The sequence below is a fragment of the Dendrobates tinctorius genome, unplaced genomic scaffold, assembly GCF_039654945.1.
Source record: "Dendrobates tinctorius isolate UK_male_01 unplaced genomic scaffold, ASM3965494v1 ptg000372l, whole genome shotgun sequence".
NCBI lineage: Eukaryota > Metazoa > Chordata > Amphibia > Anura > Dendrobatidae > Dendrobates > Dendrobates tinctorius.
Window position 1 is genome coordinate 875,885 of NW_027362038.1, and position 8,189 is coordinate 884,073.

The following is an 8,189-nucleotide window of genomic DNA, read 5'->3' on the forward strand; positions in this document are numbered from 1 at the left end:
ACGGTGCTGTGTGTGTGGTGCGGTGTGTGAGAGTGATACGGTGCTGTGTGTGTGGTGCTGTGTGTGAGAGTGATACGGTGCTGTGTGTGTGGTGCGGTGCTGGGGATGGGCTGCCCACTATTAAAGAGGAATGGTATTCACGCCTCTCCACACCCATAGGGGCGTGGAGAAGCGTGAATATTCATTTCGTTTTAGCAGCGGGGACAGGAACTTGTCTCCTGCTGCTGCTAGCTGGCACAGGGTGGGCCCCCTTGACTCAGGGGCCCCATACCCACTGACTTGGTGGCCCTCGAGCAGTGGGGGCCCTTGGAGCAGTGGGGCCCTAGGCACTTGCTGGCCAGTAAGCCAGCAGGTGTCAGTGCCTGGGCCCACCGGAGAATCCTCCGGTTCTCCGGTGGGCCAGTCCGAGCCTGCGTAGACAATGGTCCTCTGTGTCTTACCACTTGCTCCTTTTACCACTATGCAGGCAGCAGACAGTCCAATAGTCGGTATCTCTTCTGCATGTACTAAGGTTCTAGTGCTGCTGCTGAATCAACAAGAGAAGTGACCTCATGGCTTCCCACAAGGACGGTTACATCTGGAAATACAGTGTTTTATAAATGTATTTCTACTTTAGCCAAATTAAATATTTCCTCTCATTACACATTTCTTGTACCAAATTTTCACATTTTATCAAAGTAGTTTACTATCAAATACAACCCATCTGTCAGGGGACACACTCAGCTCTTCTAGTGGCCCCTTCTTATCTCAAAACCACAACCACATTCCACAACAATCCTCACCTCACAGCTTATCTCCCACCTCAGGACTGTGTGCTCTGGGTGGTGCCGTCTCCTAGTTTTTCAAGATTAAAAAGACATTGTCAGGGATATAGAATGTTTACTCTCTATTTGTTATAATATATAAGAGTTAGGCCTATAAGTTACCAATAAGGACACATTGCACATCTGATCTGAAGACTGTTCTCTCTGGGTACCTGATGAGAAAGGACCATATCCGGTCTCATTCCAGGGATACCCTCTTGGTACAATCTTAATAACTTTCCAGCCATCAGATGAAATGGTCAATAACAATTCTGCCTTAAGGGCCTGTCACACTAAGCGATATCGCTAGCAATATCGCTATAACGTCACTGGTTTTTATGACATTATAGCAATATTGCTAGCGATATCACTGTCTGATACTTACCTCCGACCGCTCCCCCGCTGGTTATCGCTGATCGCGCGAGAACATCCTGGACCGTTTCTCGTCGTCAGCTTCCTGCTGGGCTTCCTGCTGGCGCCGACGAGCAACGCGTGGACGCGGGCGAGAGGACATCAGGATCGCCTCGTCTGACAGGTAAGTAACGACCCCCGACCCCTGCGATGTTGCTGGTGAGATCTGCCTGTGTGGCAGCTCACTAGCGACCACTTAGCGATGCACCAGCGATCCCGACCAGCGATATGACGCGGTCAGGATCGCTGGTGCATCGCTAAGTGTGACAGTACCTTTACAATGAGGACAAGACCTTAAAATATAGCTATGGGACAAAGTCCCATAAGGATGTTACATGAAATTCTTAAATACAAAAGACAAACAAGATGAGGACTATACACAATATAAACCCTGGAGCACAATGGATTTCTACCCACTTGTATGAAATCTCACAAATATCAGTGAAATTCATAAGTCAACAAGAAGATAATAAACCAGTAGCAACAATACAATTACTGCTACTAATATCCAGGATCTAAATAATCCTCACTGATTACACTATGTCCGAGGTATTCACCAGCTTGTATCTCTATATCGTGCCACCTCCGTCCGATGAAGGCCTGTAAGGGGCGAGTGTGACAACACAGTGTAATAATAACAAAGTGCCCCAAGGACTATGGCTACTGATATCACAAAGATACATATGCTCACAAGGACTTCTGACTAGTGCAAAGGCCCCTTTACATTTAGCGATGTACCAGCGATCTGACCAGGTCAGGATCGCTAGTGCATCGCTAAATGATCGCTAGTGAGCTGTCACACAGGCAGACCTCACCAGCGATGCAGCAGCGACGCAGCGGATGATACTTACCTTTCACACACAGCAATCCTGACGTCCTCCCGTCCACCTCCACGCGTCGCTCGTCGGCACCAGCAGGAAGCCCCAGCAGGAAGCTGACAACGAGAAATGGAGCCAGACATTCTCGCGCGATCAGCGATGGACAGCGGGGGAGCCGGTCGGAGGTAAGTATCATACATAGCAATATCGCTAGCGATATCACTATAATGTCACAAAATCGGTGACGTAGCGATATCGCTATAACGTCACAAAATCGGTGATGTTATAGCGATATCGCTAGCGATATTGCTATGTGTAAAACCCCCTTTACAGTACAAACACACAACAATTTTCACAGTTAGGGACTGGACATACACACATACACAGAGACATATAAGACAAGAGAGTAAAGTTCCCTCATACTCTTACAACCTGAACTGCTGAGATAAAGTCCAATGACACCGCCTCTTTATATCCAGAGACGTTCCCGTTCTTAATATCAGGTATTCAGAGCACCACCGGCGCAGACTCTCCTCAGTGAAACGAGGAGGGTTCAGTCACTCTGTGTTATTAAAAGAAAAACATATAACAATACAACATAGAATATTCTCTATGGGGATCAGGTGGCGTGTACCTAGGTGATTTATATCACTATAATATCCTATGATTTGTCTCCAGTCCACAGGTGACTGTTAACCACGCCTACTGGACTCCCCTATACAGTCAGGATTTTATATTCCAATCCTTATACATTCACTCAAGATAACATTCAAGGAGTCTCATGTGTAACATAAAACATATAGTTATGGCGTTTTAGTTCTATATAATTTTAAAAGACAGACAAAACAGCACACTTACCAGGAAACAACATTCAACAAAGTACAGAAGACAAAACAGAATACTGGCAAAAATTCATCTTATACTGGGTTCTATTTTAGGTTAATCCAGCGGATTCCTTAATCCGACGAGAATCTCCCTCGATTCTCCCATCTAGATCAATTTAACGTGCACACACAGTTGCCTTCTCACACTGGCTTTGTACCCATTCTACAGAATTTTTTACAAGAACAAACCCCATACACTATGGAGCTTCGCAACTTACAGGAGTTATTATAACTCCAATTGCATGTAAACAACTTCCAACTTACAGGAGCCAATCACAAACTCCAATTGGAAAAGTCTACAATCACAGTCCCCATTCAATTCCTAGAATAACATTCATACTGGATTAACAAGGTTACCGAATATAATGAAAACTAGTAAATGTTCTTACCTGTATTCAAATACAGACGATTCCCAGAGATCCTTAGACTATACGAAATCCGTCACTTTCCCTCAGACCGGGATAACTGATAATGCCCCTGTTGACGCCTACTGTCAAGGCGGAGGACTTACTCCCCCCGTGCACGGTTTACAGTACTCACCGGTGAGGGAAAGGTGTTGGATTTCTCGGCCAACGCACTAAATGTCAGTGGTTTTAGTCTTCCAATTAGAAATCGTCCAGACCTGAATAAGTAAGATCCTTTATTTGTCATGCCGGCATGGAGAAAGACTGACAACCACACCAGCTGTGGGCAGTCATCTGTCTGACTCCATACAGATTCTTAGAGTTTAAATAAGAAAAGAATAGGGTGTTCAAAATACTACATTTTCAAATATAGTGCATACATTGGAATATGCTTAGCTGTAAACAATTCTTATCTACGTTACCAGAGAAGTAAAGGTATGACATTTTATTTTTGTACGTTAGATAAGGATAGCAACCTAAGCATTACAGCCAAGTATTACATCAGCTGAAAAGAGTGTCTAGGCATAATAATGGCATATATGCAATCATGTATATACTGTACAGTATATATATATACTCACACACATACACGTATGCATATATATACAGTGGGGCAAAAAAGTATTTAGTCAGTCAGCAATAGTGCAAGTTCCACCACTTAAAAAGATGAGAGGCGTCTGTAATTTACATCATAGGTAGACCTCAACTATGGGAGACAAACTGAGAAAAAAAAATCCAGAAAATCACATTGTCTGTTTTTTTTTCATTTTATTTGCATATTATGGTGGAAAATAAGTATTTGGTCAGAAACAAAATTTCATCTCAATACTTTGTGATATATCCTTTGTTGGCAATGACAGAGGTCAAACGTTTTCTGTAAGTCTTCACAAGGTTGCCACACACTGTTGTTGGTATGTTGGCCCATTCCTCCATGCAGATCTCCTCTAGAGCAGTGATGTTTTTGGCTTTTCGCTTGGCAACACGGACTTTCAACTCCCTCCAAAGGTTTTCTATAGGGTTGAGATCTGGAGACTGGCTAGGCCACTCCAGGACCTTGAAATGCTTCTTACGAAGCCACTCCTTCGTTGCCCTGGCGGTGTGCTTTGGATCATTGTCATGTTGAAAGACCCAGCCACGTTTCTTATTCAATGCCCTTGCTGATGGAAGGAGGTTTGCACTCAAAATCTCACGATACATGGCCCCATTCATTCTTTCATGTACCCGGATCAGTCGTCCTGGCCCCTTTTGCAGAGAAACAGCCCCAAAGCATGATGTTTCCACCACCATGCTTTACAGTAGGTATGGTGTTTGATGGATGCAACTCAGTATTCTTTTTCCTCCAAACACGACAAGTTGTGTTTCTACCAAACAGTTCCAGTTTGGTTTCATCAGACCATAGGACATTCTCCCAAAACTCCTCTGGATCATCCAAATGCTCTCTAGCAAACTTCAGACGGGCCCGGACATGTACAGGCTTAAGCAGTGGGACACGTCTGGCACTGCAGGATCTGAGTCCATGGTGGCGTAGTGTGTTACTTATGGTAGGCCTTGTTACATTGGTCCCAGCTCTCTGCAGTTCATTCACTAGGTCCCCCCGCGTGGTTCTGGGATTTTTGCTCACCGTTCTTGTGATCATTCTGACCCCACGGGGTGGGATTTTGCGTGGAGCACCAGATCGAGGGAGATTATCAGTGGTCTTGTATGTCTTCCATTTTCTAATTATTGCTCCCACAGTTGATTTCTTCACTCCAAGCTGGTTGGCTATTGCAGATTCAGTCTTCCCAGCCTGGTGCAGGGCTACAATTTTGTTTCTGGTGTCCTTTGACAGCTCTTTGGTCTTCACCATAGTGGAGTTTGGAGTCAGACTGTTTGAGGGTGTGCACAGGTGTCTTTTTATACTGATAACAAGTTTAAACAGGTGCCATTACTACAGGTAATGAGTGGAGGAAAGAGGAGACTCTTAAAGAAGAAGTTACAGGTCTGTGAGAGCCAGAAATCTTGATTGCTCGTTTCTGACCAAATACTTATTTTCCACCATAATATGCAAATAAAATGAAAAAAAAAAACAGACAATGTGATTTTCTTGATTTTTTTTTCTCAGTTTGTCTCCCATAGTTGAGGTCTACCTATGATGTAAATTACAGATGCCTCTCATCTTTTTAAGTGGTGGAACTTGCACTATTGCTGACTGACTAAATACTTTTTTGCCCCACTGTATATATATACATGCACATAAAAGAAAGGACTTTATTACTATTATTATAACATTAGTAGTTTGGGGAACATGTAGGACTTGTTTTTAATCACTTTTTATTCTGCTGTTTGTGAGGTAGGATTTAGAAAATGACGGCAATTCTGCTAATGTTTTCTATTATGTGACTGTACGGCCCCTTCACACGACCTGTCATGGTTTTCACAGATGCCACGTGTCCCCTATTTGACATACGGTGCTGCTCTTATGTCCGTGTTTTCCCAGCAGCACATGTGGGTATACAGGTGTATATGGGTCGCCCCATCCCAGGGCTGTGGGGTACTCGGTACCGGTGTCAGCGGGATGTGTCACAGCGGCGGTGACCCGGTCTGTGGCCCTGGGCGCCCAAATCAATGGTGGTGTGTTGTTAATGAAGTGGAATAGTTCGTGACGCCACCTGTGGTGTTTGGCAAGCAAGATGTTAAAGCCAACGCTGCGTGCAGATCCTCTGGGGCTGATGGTGTGTTGCAGCATAGATGGTGTAGCTCCCCACAGGTGAAGATGTAACCCCAGGGCAGTGTATAGGCGCAGGCGGTGTGAGGAATGTTGGTACCAAGATGTAGCAGTGCTGAAGGTGTTGGCGCACAAAGGAATGGAAGACACCAGGGCTTGTAGTTCCAAAGCTTTACTCACAGTTCGTGGTACACACTGGCGCCTGCCTCCGTGCCGTGTCCTCCGGGGTAGAGACTCAATCAACCTCCCGGGCAAGTCAGGATTCTCCTCTCCAACACCCCGCCAACTTGTACCTCTCCTGAATGACTCCTCTATTGTGCCTTTTAGTGTGAAGAGCTCCAGTACCGTGGTACTCTGAAGTTCCTCCTGTCAGATGTTCCTAACAGCTCTCCTCGTACGGCAGACAGCTGTAGCCTCTCTCGGGGACTCCCTTTATCCTGAGTCCCGGCTCTCTATCCGTGTTGCTTTTGTGCCCCAAGTCTTGGATGGGAGTAGTGCATTTACAGCCAACTACTCTACCGGTGTCTTCTGCAGAAACATAAGTGTCCATACAACCTCGGGGACCGGGCCCCGGCCTTGCGCTGAGAACCTATAGGCAGGGTTCCTCTTCCAACCCACAACTCCTCTCTGTTCTCCTACTCCTTCGTTCCGTGCTGTTCCTTCTCTCTCTTATGGAAGCTTAGGTTGCAGTTCTATGTCTTCTCCTTCTGTTCCCTTCCCGTGTCAGCTGGCTCAGATCACTGAGGCAGCTGCAGAACTCCTTCCTCTCTCTCTCTCGGACCCATCCTCAGTCTCTCCTGACTGAATGTCCTTCTCCCGCCTGACCTCCCGTCAGACTGACCTGTCATTCTAAACCTTCCCAACCTTTTATGTATCTCAACTCCACCCACCTCCCAGCACATCTCGTGTTACAAAGCAAGGACCCACAAAAGGTGCTCTGCTATACTCTAAGCGTGGAGCTGCAATCTGGTCCATTGCTGAACTATCCTGTGTGTGGGTTCAGGTGTTGGAGCGTGGAAAGGAGTTCCCAACTTACCTAGGTGGTGGGGCACTACACCTTAGGAGAAGATGCAGTACCTCTGTGGCGACCGAGCCCCAGGGGCGCCACATATACAGTGTACACAGAGGGGTCTGCGACTGAAGCTGTGGGTATACGGGTGTATACCGCTTACATGGGAGTCTGTGACGGAAGCTGAGGGAATACAGGTGTATACAGCGTTCACAGAGGGGTCCCCTCCGTACACACACGGCTCCGCTCCGTACACCTCGTACACACACGGCTCTGCTCCGTACACCTCGTACACACACGGCTCCGCTCCATTCACCTCGTACACACACGGCTCCGCTCTGTACACCTCGTACACACACGGCTCCGCTCCGTACACCTCGTACACACACGGCTCCGCTCCGTACACCTCGTACACACACGGCTCCGCTCCGTACACCTCGTACACACACGACTCCGCTCCATTCACCTCGTACACACACGGCTCCGCTCCGTACACCTCGTACACACACGGCTCCGCTCCGTACACCTCGTACACACATGGCTCCGCTCCGTACACCTCGTACACACGCGGCTCCGCTCCGTACACCTCGTACACACACGGCTCCGCTCCGTACACCTCGTACACACGCGGCTCTGCTACATCCACCCTGTAAACCCCTCCTGACCCCACACATAAACTTCCCCTCATCCAGCACCATGACAACCAGCACAGCAGAGTCCTGCCCACACTGAGGCCCCTGATCATGTGACCCCTGACTCCTCCCCTCCTGTGACCTCATCACAGGTCCTGTGCGCACAGAGCAGCTGTAGAAATCTCCGGCCTCGGGGGGTCTCACCAGACTTCGCTCTTTTCTTGCAGGGGCCGCAGTGGATTTCATCCTGGATCCATAGAGCTGAATAGAGGAGCGATGTTCCTTCACTCTGATGGGAATTGATGGTGACGTTTGTCCAACGTCCACGTTACCGAGTAAATCTCCCCAGGACTGCAGCCGGTAAAGACCCCGATATCCACAGGTGCCCCCTCTAATTGGGGGAAAGGGATAGAAAAGCCTCTTATCCCGAGGGGAAACCCTGTACATGGAGACATCGGCCTCAGATCTCTCCTGTCCTGTTCTTCCAGAAAAGCCTCAAACTTCTGTGTGTGACTCAGAGCTGA